We start from the raw sequence: 11,814 nt of genomic DNA, 5'->3' as shown, positions 1-11,814 counted from the left end.
GCCAGCTCACAGGGAAACAACCAGCGACGCAAGGGGAGGCCGCCTCCCCGAGTCGGGGGGTCAGGCCCGACGTTGGAGCAGCTGTTGAATGAGCCTTGTCCAAGGCATGGCTCTAGGGAGAAGCCAGCTACTCATCTATGGAAGGATTGCGCAATCATGAAGGCCTTAGAATTCCAATGCCTTTAATGGCAACAATGGCTCGGGCGGCGGCTCAGGCGCTGGCGGTTTTCATGGCCCGGGCGGCGGCTCAAACTTTAATCCTTAGAACGGTCAAGGGGGCTTTAATCGGCAGTCTGGGCAGGGTCATCAACAGCAGCAGGGGGGTTACCAGACCAACCCCAAGCAGCTTAACGATGGACAGTATCACGTATTCACCACCAGTCTGTGTAAGCGAGATCAGAAGCTTCATAAGAGGGCTGTGAATGCTGTTGAGCCGGCGATTCCACGCTATTTAAGATGGTCTGAGCAGCCTATTGTGTGGAGTAGGGAGGATCACCCTCCCCGGGTTGATAATCTGGGTCACTTGGCCCGGGTGGTGGCTCCTCAGGTGGGATGATATAAGTTCACTAAGGTGCTCATGGATGGAGGCAACAGCATCAACATCCTCTATTATGAGACTTTTCGTCGTATGGGGTTGATTGATAAGAACCTCAGCCAGTCCAATACTGTTTTCCATGGCGTGGTGCCTGGTAAGTCGGCTTATCCACTTGGTAAGATCGAATTGGAAGTGGCCTTTGGAGATGAGTACAACTACAGGGTGGAAAAATTGACCTTTGAGGTGGTCAAGATAAGAAGTCCGTATCATGCCATATTTGGGCGGCCGGCTTACGCCAAGTTCATGGCACGGCCGTGTTACGTGTATTTGTAGCTCAAGATTCCGGGTCACAATGGGACCATTACGGTTCATGGCAGCCGGAAGGTGGCCTTGGAGTGTGAGGAAGGCGATGCGGCTTATGCAGAATCTGTTTGCGCAACAGAGGAGTTGAAGTTTTACAAAGACAATGTTGACCCAACAAATATGACCTCTCTGAAAAAGCCGACTACGGAGCATGAGCCGGCAATGAAATTTAAGTCAGCCGATGGGACTAAGCTTGTTGATTTTGTTCCAGGTGATTCATCTCAGCAGTTTAGCATCAGTGCCAATCTGGATCCAAAATAGGAAAGCGCGCTCATCGAGTTCATCCGTGAGAATAGGGACATTTTGCATGGAAACCTTCTGACATGCCAGGTGTACCTAGAGAACTCGCTGAGCACACCCTCAATGTTGATCCAAAATTTAAGCCGGTCAGGCAATTCCTTCGGTGGTTTAATGAGGAGAGGCGGAAAGCCATTGGTGAAGAGGTGGCCCGGCTCTTGGCGGCCGGCTTTATTGTTGAAGTCTTTCACCCGGAGTGGTTAGCTAACCCGGTGCTCGTGCTCAAGAAGAATGGCACCTGGCGGATGTGTCTGGACTACACGGACTTAAACAAGGCATGTCCGGCTGATCCTTTTGCCCTCCCCCGTATTGATCAAATCATTGATGCTATGGCGGGCTGTGAGCGCTTAAGTTTCTTGGATGCTTATTCTGGATACCATCAGATTAAAATGGCAGTTAAAGACCAGGAGAAAACAGCGTTCATCACTCCCTTTGGGGTGTTCTGTTATGTGTCCATGCCTTTTGGACTCAAGAGTGCACAGGCGACTTATCAACGTTGCGTGCAGAACTGTCTTCATAACCAGATTGGGCGTAATGTTCATGCCTATGTGGATGATATTGTGGTTAAGTCCAGGGAGAAGGAAACCTTGATAGATGATCTGAGGGAAACCTTTGATAATCTCCGGGTCTACAAGATGATGCTTAACCCGGCCAAGTGTGTTTTTGGTGTTCCTGCAGGCAAGCTCTTGGGATTTTTAGTTTCTCATAGAGGCATTGAAGCTAACCCGGAGAAGATCAAGGCAATCACCTCTCTGGCTAAGCCGGCGTGTATAAATGATGTCCAGCGCCTGGCGGGTCGTATCGCTGCTTTAAGCCGGTTTATAAGCCGTTTGGGTGAAAAGGCCATGCCGCTGTACCAGTTGATGAAGAAAACTAACGACTTTATCTGGAATGATGCTGCTAATGCTGCTTTTGAGGATTTGAAGAGACAGCTGGCTGAGCCCCCAGTACTTGCTGCTCCGGTTGATAAGGAGCCCTTATTATTGTATGTAGCTGCTAACACACGGGCCGTCAGTGTGGCGGTGGTGGTGGAGCGCAAGGAAGAGGGTAAGGAGCATCCGGTTCAGCGGCCAGTTTATTATGTCAGTGAAGTGCTCATCGAGTCCAAACAGCGGTATCCACATTGGCAGAAGCTTGTTTATGGTGTGTTCATGGCAAGCCGGAAGCTTAAGCATTATTTCCAGGGTCACCCTATCACTGTAGTTAGTTCTGCTCCCCTTGGGGATATCATCCAAAACAGAGAAGCCACAGGAAGAGTGGCTAAGTGTCTATAGAGCTCGGGCCTCATGGTTTGAAATACGTGCCACGCACTGCTGTTAAATCTCAAGCTTTGGTGGATTTCATCAACGATTGGACAGAGCTACAAGTGCCCGAGGAAAAGCCAGATAATACATATTGGACTATTCACTTCGACGGGTCCAGGCAATTGGAGGGCTCGGGGGCTGGAGTTGTATTGGCTTCCCCTAAAGGTGACAAGTTTCGTTATGTGCTACGGTTGATGTTTCCTTGTACTAACAATGCGGCTATGTACGAGGCCTTGCTCCATGGTCTTCGGATGGCTAAGGAGATGAGCTTGAGCCGGGTAAGGTGCTTCGGCGACTCAGACTTAGTGGATCAACAAGTGTCAGGCAAGTGGGATTCCAAGGACCCTCTCATGGCGGCTTATCGCAGTGAAGTTGATGCCATTGCTGGACACTTTCAAGGTTACCAAGTAGAGCACATCGATCGCAGGAAGAACGAGGCGGCTGATGCATTAAGCCGGCTGGGCTCTCAGCGAAAACCGGTGCCGCCTAATACTTTCCTGGACATCTTGCATAACCCTTCTGTTAAGGTACCTACAGAGGAAGATTTGGCTGTCCCTGACCCGGAGGCATAGTTGGTGGCGGCTCTCCACATCACCCCGGACTGGACAGTGCCATACTTGGCTTGCATGACCCGGGGAGATTTGCCTGAGGACGAAACTTTGGCCAGACAAATAACCTGGCGGTCTAAGTCAATGGTTGTTATCAATGGTGAGCTACATCGCCGCAGTGTTACGGGAGCGTTCCAACGTTGTGTCTCCCCTGAGGAAGGTCAAAAAATCTTGCGTGAGATTCACGAAGGGGATTGTGGCCATCATGCCGGCTCAAAATCCCTTGTGGCCTAGGCTTTTCGTCATGGTTTTTATTGGCTGACGGCTCATGCTGATGCGGAGGACTTGGTCAGTAAATGTGATGGTTGCCAGAGGTTCTCACGACGGGCTCATGTGCCGGCTCAGGAGCTGAGGATGATACCAATCACTTGGCCGTTTGCGGTCTGGGGGCTTCATATGGTTGGGCCTTTTAAGAGGTCCAAGGATAAGAAGACTCACCTTTGGGTGGCAGTTGACAAATTCACAAAGTGGGTTGAGGCAGAGCCTGTTAGCAAGTGTGATGCAGCCACGGTGGTTCAGTTCATGAAAAGGGTGATATTTTGCTTTGGTTTTCCACACAGCATTATCACTAACAATGGGACCAATTTGTCTAAAGGCGCCATGGAGGAGTTTTGTCAACGAGAGCATATTCAACTTGATGTTTCATCAGTGGCTCACCCTCAATCCAGTGGTCAGGCTGAGAGGGCTAATCAGGAGATTTTGAAGGGCATCAAGCCCCGGCTTTTGGTCCCTTTGCAACGGACGCCGGGTTGTTGGGTGGAGGAGTTACCCTCCGTGTTATGGCGCATCAATACTACTCCTAACAGGTCTATGGGTTACACGCCTTTCTTCATGGTTTATGGAGCAGAAGCAGTCCTCCCTAGTGACATCCGTTAGGACTCGCCTCAAGTGGCGGCTTATGTTGAGGCGGATAATGAACAGGCGCGCCAAGATGCTCTTGACTTGTTGGATGAACAGCGTGATGTGGCAGCAGCTCGCTCAGCGATTTACCAACAAGACCTGCGCCGTTATCATAGTCGCCGGGTTAAGTCCCGGGTCTTCCAGGAAGGTGATCTGGTGCTCCGGCTCATCCAAGATCAAACGGATGCGCACAAGCTATCCCCGCCTTGGGAAGGGCCCTTTGTGGTCAGCAAGAACTTGCACAACGGGTCATACTACCTTATTGACGTTCGGGAGCATAAAGATTCATGTAAGTCGGAGGAAGAGACCCGTCGGCCGTGGAACATAGCTCAACTTCAGCCTTATTACACTTGAGCCATCGGCTCTCATAATGTACATATTTCTATAACCATGTATATATGATGATAAGCAATAAAGCAGGACCTCTATCCTTTTTCTCCTCCAAAGGTACATGTGTTGTTTCCATTACAAGATCACATGGTAACTTGGAGGTGGATCTGGCTTACGGTCGTATTCGAGTCTTGCTGTTAAACAATATAGTCACCTGGGGGCTTCTTCTTCAAACATAGGTCGTATTCGAACCAAATAGAACATAGCTGTCGATACCCACTTCATTGGCAAAGTGTCGAGCTCATTGGGGAGTTTTCCTTGATCATATTTGAATCATAGCTCAACCCCCTTTGGGAACCGACGTGGATCGTATTCGAATCAGCGTCGTTAAACAACTTTTAAGGTCATTTGGGGGCTTCCTGTTCAAACATGGGTCGTATTCGAACCAAAGAGAACATAGCTATCGGTACCCTCTTGATCGGCATCGCCAAACCCACCGGGGGCTATATGATCGCATTCGAATCTTAGCTTAACCCCTTTGGGACGGGTCTCTGGTCGTATTCGAACTGGAAGCCCCTGAGTTTTGATTTTCTGATTTACAACAAGTTCTTCTGGTTGCCTCAATAGTATGTACGGCGGTTCTTATTCCGCCGACTTAACTTTGATTCACAGTGTTAGTCACACACAATCAGCATTATCAAAACTGATAAACCGGAGTTGAGGTACCAACCTCATTATCCGGGTTACATAAACCGGAAGCATACTTGAAGGCTTGTAAGTATACTATTATGGTCACATCAAAGATATAATTGTGGACCAGTCTTCGGTGACTTTGTTCATATTCCGGGTTATATATATGGTTTATAATTCTCAGTGCGGTAAGCCGCACAGAGACTTGTGACTTGTTTTCTATGCAGGATGGTTCAATACAGCTATTCGAGCTTAAGGAAAATAACTGATCAATTATAACCCGGTGGAATAAGAAGAAGCAGTTTTCAATGGAGCTAAGCATTCAGCACGTGCTCGACGGCACGACAAAATTAAGTATTTGTCCTACTCTATTACAAGACTCCCCGAGTCCAAAAGATGAGGCATTGTTTTAAGATGTAGTCATGAGCCGCCTGCAAGTCAAGATGCTTGTCGAGTTGAAGCTTCCGGCTCATCCCTCTCCGCTCCTCCGGCTATTCCCATGACCTGGAAGGTTGACGATTTCCAGTTAGTGCCGCTCAAAGCTTTGAATTGAGCCTCATCGTCAATTAACCCGGCCGGGTCAATGTCTGGGGCAAAGGTGTGCTTATGAGTCGGCGGGACCAAGCTGATGGCTTCATAACGCGGAGTGGGGATCCTCTGATTCTTTGCGTCGTAGCCCGGCTGGTACTTGGTCAGATCGGTGTCATTCCCAATCAGGGTGGCCACCGGGCGCACGATCTTCACACAGGCAGCAAAATCTTTTTGGTCGAAGGGGGTGCCGTCTTCCTTCAAGCTGGGGTATCCAAGTGCAATGTCAGCCGGGTCTAGCTCTAGAAGGAAAGCCTTGGCCCGGCTCAGAGCAGCTATGGCTCCGGCTCTTGCAGAGGCCCGTCGCAGCTCTTGGAAATGCTGAGGAAGAACGGCAAGCCGGCGAAGTACGTCCGCCAGGTGAGTCGGAACCTCATTGGATAGGGCCACAACGGCCAAGGCGCGCTGTAACCCGGTGTAGAGTTGCTCCACCAGGGTGTACACGGCCTTCAGCTTAGTCAGCACGTTCTGATTGAGTTTGGCGCTTCTGGGACTTGTTTAACAAAATAAGATAAGCCGTTAGCAATGATGGGAGTTATGAGACATAAAGACTGTAAACTTGTCCAAAGCCTGCAGAATGACTTACCGAAGATGGTGGCGACCATCTGTGACACATGGCGTTTTAAGCAGGAGAGTTCGGCGGTTCTCTCCGTCAGAGTTTTCTCCGCCTGTTCGGCCCGGCTTACCAGAGCAGCCTTCTCTTCGGCCCAAGTCTTCCTTTCAGCTTCAAATTTCTTCTTCAGCTTCTCTTGAGCAGCAATGCTGGATTCAGATTTTGCGTTGGCCTTCCGGGTCTCAGTTTCCTGAGTCTTCAGGCGGTTCTTCAGCTCAGAGATATCAGCCTCAAACTTCTTGCAAGCAGCCTGTACAATTTCCGGGTTATGGTATGAATAATTATTATGAAATTTTAAAGTCCTGAGCACTTTCCAAGCAAAGACACTTGGCACTTGGGGGCTAATGCATGTTCAAAGTTTCTATCTACAAAATTACCGGTTCATGAGGGTAAGCCGGAAGATAAGTCTACAACATATTCTATCATAAGTGGTAGACTTGGGGGCTAGAGTATGGTAAAGATGACTATGCAGTAAGCAATAGAGCGGTACCTTAGACTTCTGCTGTATCTGCTTCACCATATCGATCTCCAAGTCCCGGCTGCTGTGCACCTGATTGATATAGCCGGAGATGATATCTCCAATGCTCAAGTTAGCGTAGTTGGTGATGTCCAGCTTGGCCCTGCGGCGCTCTAGCAACTCTTCCTTAGCAGAGCACTTGGGCAGCGCAGTGGGTCTCCCCGGCTCGACAAACTCCGTTCGGGTGATTACCGCGTCCGAGTCATCGGCCGGCTGAGCCGGGCTGCAGGTCTCCGGGTTAGCAGAAGTTTCTGTGACTGGCTCGTCGCTTGGAGCGGTGGCAGGAGCAGAGGCAGCTGGCGGCTCTTGAGCTGAAACCTCCGGCTTAGTCATGACCGGCTCTTCGACCGGTTTATTCTTCTTCGCCCTCTTGCTGAGCTTTGCCTGGGCACTGAAAGGACAAAAGGTTAGTACAAAAGTATGAGTGAAAATAAGCACAACAAGAGATGATCATTATTACCCGGGTACGGTCTTGAAAGCCGGCAAGTTCGATTGCATAGAGTCACCAGAGGAAGGTAAAGTTTCCTGATAATTTGAATCAGAAGAGTTGAGCGGTTGACGTATAACGCCCGCCAAAGGATGAAAAGGATATAGGTTAGAGATAACCTCGGTCCGGCGCTTCCTTGTAGCTTCAGGTAAGCCGGAGGAGAGGTCTGCATCCTTGTTGGTCCGGGTGTGCCGCCGGCTCTCATGAATCTGTTGCTTCAAAAGAAATTGAGGATCTTGATAAGCTAAAGGATGTGAAAATCTTACTTTTCGGGTTACTCTTCGGACTTTCAGCCTTGGCAAGGCATCCGAGTCGGAGAAAAGTGTCATTACCTCTTCAGTCACCGGGTTACTTGCTCCGGTGTCATCCTGCTAATGATCAGTATCAATAAGGTGGATAGGAATAAACAAGAAACAAAACAAGAACGTACAGATTCAGGGGTTACCTCTGACTCGGAGCTGTCACTTAGTTGAAGCATCTCTGAGGCAATAGGGCTGCTTCCCTTCTTGCGGGGAGCGGCTCTCCTGGCGGCTTTCTTAGCCTTTCTGGCTTTTTTAGCCGCCTCATGGTCATACTTGACCTTCCAGAATTTATCATCAGCCTGAAAAATACAATGAAGATTTATTAAAGTTCAGATGGAAACTATTCAAAGGAAAACCAAGGTGTTCAGGTCAGTGGCTTACCGCTGGAGCCGGGTTAGCTTGACAGAAGGGGTTTAGGCCAGTTCTCCCACAGTTGGCTAAGCTCTCATTCAGGAGAGACTTGGTCATATCGTCCACAACGTTCTCAGGAAGATCGTTGGGGCTGTGCCGCTGAAGGTCATCCTTCCGGCCTGTGTAAGCACACATTATGCCGGGGCGGTGGCTCAAGGGGATCACCCACCAAGAAATCCAAACCCGGACTAGATCAATGCCGGTGAGGCCGTTTCCCAGGAGAGACTTGATCTTATTGCTGGTGGGGATCAGAGGTTGACGTTCGGCCTGAGTTAGCTTATCCGGCAGCAAGTGACTTGGCTCCAGACGCTGGGCACGAAAGCCGGGCAGAGGGCTCTCGCCAGCCGGAGAAGTGTCCTGGCAATAAAACCACGTCTGGTTCCAGTCTTTCGGATGGCTTGGCGGCTCAGCGTAAGGAAAGAGGCAGTCTCTCCGGCGTTGAATGGAGATTCCACCAAGTTCCAGGCTCGGCCCGTTGGCGCACTCATTCTGGCGGTTCAGATAAAAGAGCTCTCTAAAGAGCAGCAGGCTGGGCTCTTCTCCAAGATAGACTTCGCAGAATACTTGGAAGTTGCATATATTTGACACAGAGTTGGGTCCTATGTCTTGTGGCCGCAGATCAAAGAAATTCAGCACATCTCTAAAGAATTTTGAGCCGGGCGGTGCGAAGCCCCGGCTCATGTCATCCACAAATATCACCACCTCCCCATCCGTTGGTTGCGGTCTCTCCTCCGACGGATCAGGGGCACGATAAGACATGATTTCTTTCTTGGGCAAGTAACCCGTCTTTACGAAATCAGCTAAGGTGTCGTCGGTGACGTTGGACCTCATCTAGTTGCACGTGATGGGTGCTGTGGGAGCTTTGGGAGGCATTGTGAAAGACGAAGCCTATGACAAAAGGAAAATGTCCGGTTCAATTATAAGCCGGCAGACGTTTACAGTTTAATATTCCAATGGCGGCTTATGAGAGGGGCCTAATGACATATGGTTAAGTGCATCGGGTTATCTAAGCCGTTGCAAGTATTCATGAGTAATTCAAATTGTCTACAGCTTTATCATAAATGAGCCGGAAAATTTACGGCGCATGGCTTCTTTTGAGCCGGAAATGTGAGCCGCCATAGCTCAGTAGAGGCAATTTTTCACTAAGTGTGGTGAAAACAAGTTTCACTGATCGCAGTAATTATTTTAGATCAAACGGTTGGCTAAAAGAGAAAAAATCTCTAGACCTAGAACTAACGCAGAAGAAGCCCATGGATTCAGAATGGGATCTTCTTTCAAACAAATGGGATCTACTAGTGTCAAAATGGATGAGCAACAACTACCGCAGGAGCTCTGTGCTAATCTTGGATCGAAACATAACCATAGTGGCAGAACTACAGGGAACTTGCGAAGAACTTGCGAAGAACAGCGAAGAATAGTGGAACCCTAATGTGGATCTATGGTGGAGAAGTGCAGGGACTTACAGGTGCGGAGTTACGGCGGAGATCCGGCGCGTTTCTCTGGTCACGTCAGGGTGATGTAGCGGCCTGAGTTGGTGAAGATGAAGAAACCCGCAACGGTGGCGGCGGCGGAGCTCGGGCGACAGCACAGTGGCGAGAGAAGGAAGAGGATGGAGGCGACGAGTGGCATGAGGCTCATGGGCCGGGCTATTTATAAGGCGAGGCTCATAAGTGGGCGCGAGAAACGAGGAGGCCACGGCGTGGTTATCTCACCATAAAAACGCATCGATTTTCGGGACGGCAATTAAAGATAAGATCCGTTGCGGATATGGTGGAGTAAAAAATGGACTTAATGGAAGATGACGTCATGGCGGGTTACCAGAAATCCAGAAGATGACATCACGGTGGGTTAAAGCCTTCGCACAGATGTAAGCCGGAAAATTTTCTTTCAAGAGGATTGAAGATTGACATGAACCGGTTCAAATCAATCTGGGGCCTAATGTTGAGGATATAACCCTTAAGGTCACCCGCCAGGAGGGTCCGGGTTACTCATAATGGTCATCACGCGAAGCCCAGTACCGAGCTTGAAGACGGCGTGTCAATGATGGGCCTAAGACCCGGAGATGGCTTAAGTCCCGTAGTGATAAACCGCCGTATGGCAAAACTTGTAGTGTAAGGCAAGAATAGTTGAGAGTCCGAGCCGGACACTCTTATGAGCCGGCCGGGACTCTGAAAGCCGTCGGGCGTCAACCTCTCTATATAAAGGGACGACCCGACGGCGGTTTAGGGACAAGTAAGTTCTCATCGAGAGCCAGGCATAGAAATTAAGCTCCCTGGTCATCGAAACCATAATCAATACCACCTCAACTGGACGTAGGCTTTTACCTTCACCGTAAGGGGCCGAACCAGTATAACCCTCGTGTTCCTTGTCCCGTTTAACCCCTTTAAGCTTCCTAGTTGCGATGGCTCCACGACTAAGTCCTAGCACGAGGACATCTGCCGTGACAATTCCACGACAGGGAGTCTCACATATTTATAGGTAGAGGGAGCTAGGAGACTCCAAATTGAGCACGGTTTTAGCCCAGAGGATCGTGATTGAACGATCGAGAGCATGGAGGTGTCTTAGATGGGTTTTGGGCTGTTTTGAAGGGGTGTTGGGCTGCAACACACAGAAGGCCTTCGCGGTTACCCAATTAACTGTTGGAGTATCAACGACCTCCAAATGGCACGAAACTTGGCAGGTTGTCTACCGGTGGTATACCAGGGCCACTTGGCAAACCTCGATCCATCCCGAGAATGTTTAACACCCGCTCACGAAAAGAAACAAGAGGGGTGCGCCGGAGGAGATGGGAGTGTCGGATTGCAAAACAGACAACGGGGAAAATGCTCGGATGCATGAGACGAACACGTATGCAAATGAGATGCACATGATGACATGATACGAAATGCATGACATGAATAAAATTCAAACGAGAGACAAAACCCAACCACGGAGGGAATATCATAGCACATAGCCGAAAAATGGCAGGAGTCAGAGTTACAAATATGGAATGTTACATCCGGGGCGTTACAAGTATCGTTCCATTTCTCAAGTTCATGTTCTATTCTTTCCTTGTTTAGCTGGAGTGCTGCCTAAATCCTTTTAGTCTTATTCGTTTCTTATCTCGTTCTAACCGGAGTGGTTTCAGAGTCTATCTGATTCCGTGAGCATTTGATTCTCGTCATTCTCGTCGTTCCTCTCTTCTTCTCAGTGTTCTTGACGTTGTTCATCCTCACTGTTTTGTTCTTATTTCACCTCATCCCTTTCCCTTCCGTCTCGGTTCTAAGATCTCGGGACGAGATCTCTTATTAGTGGAGGAGTGTTGTAACGCCCCGGATCCGATGCGCCAGGTGTTGGCCAGTCATTCGCCTTTGTTGCCATGTCATTTGCTTGCGTGTTGCATTTTGTCATGTCATCATCTGCATTGCATCATCATGTTTTTCAAAACTTGCATCCGGTCCTTTTCCCCATTGTTCGTTTTGCGAGCCGACACTCTCGCATGCACCAGCGTACCCCTCTTGTTTATTTTCGTAAGCGGGTGGTAAACGTTCTCGGAATGGACCGAGGCTTGCCAAGTGGCCTTGGTATACCACCGACAGACCACCTGTCAAGTTTCGTTCCATTTGGAGGTCGTTTAATACTCCAATGGTTAACCGGGTAACCGCAAAGGGCTTTTGTGTGTTGCAAAAAAAAAACCTCCAAACAGCCCACTAGCCCATCCAAACCCCCTCCATGCTCTCGGTCGTTCGATCACGATCATGTGGGCGAAAACCGCACTCCGTTTGGACTCTCCTAACTCCCTCTGCGTATATATTTGCACCTCCCCCTCGAAATTTCGCGGATGAACCCTAGCCTTCCCCTCCCTCTCGCCGCCGGACATGTCCGCCCCG

This window comes from Triticum dicoccoides, chromosome 5B (genome assembly GCF_002162155.2).
Source record: "Triticum dicoccoides isolate Atlit2015 ecotype Zavitan chromosome 5B, WEW_v2.0, whole genome shotgun sequence".
Classification (NCBI taxonomy): domain Eukaryota; kingdom Viridiplantae; phylum Streptophyta; class Magnoliopsida; order Poales; family Poaceae; genus Triticum; species Triticum dicoccoides.
Note: the sequence above shows the minus strand (reverse complement) of the source record.